Genomic DNA, 4,462 nt, shown 5'->3' on the forward strand with positions numbered 1-4,462 from the left:
AAAAAAAAAAGTTAACAGAGAGATAAAAAAATGAATACTAGATTTTGTGAGTATTGAAGCATATTTGAATAAATGTTTTACCAAGTTCTTAATTAAGTTTGAGGAAAATTCTCCATTCATAATTACAGAATACAGCAAAATATATACAAATTTAAATGAAAAATAAAAGCATTCTGAATGTGTCAACACATATTGATTTGTTTGTTTCTTTGCTTTAAGGGGTGGTTGATTGTAATTTCACTTTTTCAACTTTAGTTAGTGTGTGCTGTTGCTGTTTGAGCATAAACAATATCTGCAAGTTATGATGCTGAAAGTTCAATGAAAACGGAGATATTGTCTTTTAAAATTATGGCAGTTTAATGCCTACAAATATGACTCGTATGGACTACAAAGAGCTACTTCCCGGGTTGTGACATCAAAAACCCTAAAAATGTACATAAACCTCACCCCCAGGAACATGCAACAGAGGGGTCAAGGCCATGTTGTTGCCATGCCGTCAAAACTAGGGGTGCACGAAAGAAAATCGATACATATATGAATTGCGATTCTGTTTTCTAACAAATCTAATGGATTCACAAGTTTCAAAAGTTCTAAAGCAGCAGTTCATAATCCTATTCCTCATGTTCCCCTGCTCTGCACACGCTCTGCTCTGAATCTTTCTCTCTCATTAGGGCTGCACAGTTAATCGAATTTTAATCACGATTTTGGCTTCCCACGATCAAATTCGCGTGATCGAGCGATATTTAAAATGCGTCATTCATTCACGCTTTGTATGAAAGTTTTAAGCCAGTCTAGTGCGCTTTAAAGCCGCTGTCTGATCACGTGCGTCCATGCACCAATCAGAGTTGTTCCCTGCACCACGCAGCAGCTCAGTCAGTTTCCAGATGTAGACAGTCACAGACAGAAGACAGAGTAGCGTGAGGAAAATACCACAACAGATAGCAGGCTATAATCTATCTTAACAAAGAAAAAATGTCTAACGTAGCAGAGGGAGCGGCCGAGGGGCTTGTCCCGAGAATCGGATCGTCATCCATTGTGTGGAAACATTTTGGGTTTCAGGCAAGTGACACAAAACAAGAACAGGTCATATGCAAAGAGTGCCATAAAGTTGTTTTGGCACCACAAATCAACACAATGAACCTCTTTAACCACTTAAAAAAACACCATAAAGTTCAATACGATGAAAGTATGAGGGCCAAGAAATGCGTTGCAAAGACTAATCATCCCACAACATCAACTCAGACATCCATCGAAGCGAGCCTCTTTAGCGCATCACCATACCCATCCACCTCCCAAAGACACAGTGAAATAACGAATGCAGTCGCATTTCATTTGGCTAAAGACGTGTGCTCAATAAACACGGTGACAAACGAAGGCTTCAAATTCTTGGTCAACACTCTGGATAAACGATACGTGATCCCCTCGCGTAATTATTTTTCAAAGGTGGCACTACCTGCGATGTACAGAAAATGCAGAGGGGAAATAGAGCGTGATCTTGCCAATATAAAGTACTTTGCAACTACAACGGATCTGTGGTCAAGCAGGACAATGGATCCGTACATGAGTTTGACAATTCATTACATCGATGAGGATATTGCAATGCAGAGTCGATGCTTGCAAACATCTTTTTTCCCGCAAGATCACACGGGAGAGTCAATTGCCCAGGGCCTGAGGGAGGCGATGGCCTCTTGGAGCTTGCAGGAGGATCGGCTTGTCTGCATTACAACAGACAACGGAGCTAATGTGATGAAGGCAGCTTCTCTAAATAATTTGACTAGGCTTCAGGGCTTTGGCCACAGACTCCATCTAGTAATAGGTGAGTAAAGTTATATTAAAAAAATATTTAAAGAATTGTATATTAAGTAAAAAAAATATATATTAAAGAAAAATATTACAATATTTGTATATTAATTAAATATATATATATATATATATATATATATATATATATATATAATTAATTGAAATAATATGCTATTTGTGATTATTAATTGGAGTTGATCAGTACTTATTTTGCTAATGTGTGTGTGAATATGTTACTGATAATAACAATAGTAGCTTAATATAACAACAACTTTTATTTCTGCTAGTGTTAAGAAACCAAAACCAAACAGTTTTACTCATGTTGTCTGACATAAGATTTAACTAACTTTAATCTTGAACAATATGATTTGGGTTGTTTATCAAATATGTGGTTTAATTTTACATATGATTTGACTTGTTCATGTTCTTTTTTAGAGAATGCAATGAGAGATCCTCGGATTGATCGAGCAGTGGGTCTCTGCAAAAAGCTGGTAAGCAGTTTCTCTTACAGCTGGCGACGTAAAAAGCAGCTGACGGAGGCACAAAGAGAACTGAAGCTTCCAGAGCATACACTGAAGACTGAGTGTCCCACAAGGTGGGGATCAAGGCAAGCAATGATTGCACGAGTCCTGGAGCAGCAGAGGGCGATTTCTCAGGTCTTGTCCGATGACAGAAAAGCCAGACACCTCATCCCTACCTGGCAGGACACAGATGTCCTTAAGGCCATAAACAAATCCCTCAGCCCTCTATTGGAATTTACTGATGCACTTTCCAGTGAGAAGCATGTCAGCGTTTCCTTTGTGAAGCCAGTCCTCCACCTTTTCAGATCCTCCATCTTGAAAGTGAACGATGATGAGACAGACCTAACCTGCACCATCAAGACAAAAATCCTGAGCTATCTAGATGAAAAATACAATGACCCTCTGACACAAGAACTGCTTGATATGGCTTCTGCGCTAGATCCACGGTTCAAGCTCAGCTACGTCAGTGAGGACAATGTTGCACCAATTCATGCCAGACTGACTTCTGAAATGGTGAGGACTGCAACTGCAGCCATGGCTGTAAGTAAATGTATATAATTGCAGAATATATGATAAATTAATGCTTTTAAGTGGATTAAAATGATATGAAATCCAGTGGCTTAATGTAATGTCTGGAAATGAGTGTTGAATATGTTTAGATTATTAGGGCTATTTATTAATCATATCTTATTTACTCTTCAAGGAGATGGGGGACTCTGATCCCCATGGTGAGACTGCTGAGGATGCACCCACTACAAAAAAGAAAAAGACCTTGGGGAGTTTCTTCAAGACTGCTGAGGGAGCAGCGGCAGCCACACAAAGACTCAGTCCTCTCCAAGAACAACAAGCTATATCTTCTGAGCTACAGTCGTACCTACAATCAGGTAACCTAGACAGTGAGGAGGACCCGCTAGACTGGTGGAGGGAACATCAGAGACTCTTACCACGTCTCTCAAAACTAGCAAAGAAATACTTGTGCATCCCGGCTACAAGTTCTCCCTCTGAGAGGGTGTTCAGCACAGGGGGGAATGTGGTGACCTGCCTTCGCTCATCCCTCAAGCCAGAAAATGTTGACAGGCTAGTGTTTCTTTCCAAAAACCTGTAAACTACAGTACTCTTTTCGGCATAGTTCTTCTGCCTTGAAATGTTCTTATTTGGTTACATTCTGTTATGGAATATTTGTTTCTTATTGATTGTATATTTTATTTTTAGTTTTATTCACATCCATTATGCAGGTACAACTTAAGTTTATATTTTGCTTCCTAAAATATATTTACACATTGTAAAATAGTGCCCTGTTGAAGTTTTGCTACATTTTCTTTATTGTTTTAATTTATTTTTATTTATTCTTTAAGGAGATTCACTGAATTTTGGTGAATAAGAGGACCTATTTTATTTTGATGCACATATCTGTACATTAGCAGGAATGTTGCACAATATGGATGTGAAGGCAGTAAATGTAATTAGCTTGTGTGACAATAAAAAATTGTATTGGTTAAAATCAACAAATAATCGTGCTAATTAATCGTGATCTCAATATTGATCAAAATAATCGTGATTATCATTTTGGCCCTTATCGTGCAGCCCTATCTCTCATACACACACTCCATCAATGAACTGTGTTTCAATTATACACTTTGTTTGTATAGTCACACAGATATAACATACCATTCTGAAATGTCCTTTAACAGGTTCTGTGCAATCCTCTTCACTAATATACTCTGGGTCTTATTCAGGCTCAAATTGATCACAACTCACAACACACTGGGCTAGTGCTAATTTTGCATTACAATATTGTGTTACTCCCCGTAAGAATCTAGAACATCCTGTGCTCTTCTCTGTACCTCATAAAGAATGCAACCACTGTCTCATGGTCATACAGTAAGACATTAGATAGTTTATATCTCCCGTTTTCCTCTACTAATGCTGAGCTGACAGTTTCACCTCCTATATAATGTCACCTTAGACAATAAAGCTGTGTCTTGATTGAACTGCACTCATTGGTGTCTGTCATTCTTGGTTCCCAAGTATACAATATCTGCTTTTTCCTGTGCTAGATTGCACAATCAGTACAGATCTTCTCTAAATATTTGAAATTAATTATTCTAACACTCCCTAAAAAAGTAACTAATTATGTT

Source organism: Carassius carassius, chromosome 20 (genome assembly GCF_963082965.1).
Source record: "Carassius carassius chromosome 20, fCarCar2.1, whole genome shotgun sequence".
NCBI classification, from domain to species: domain Eukaryota; kingdom Metazoa; phylum Chordata; class Actinopteri; order Cypriniformes; family Cyprinidae; genus Carassius; species Carassius carassius.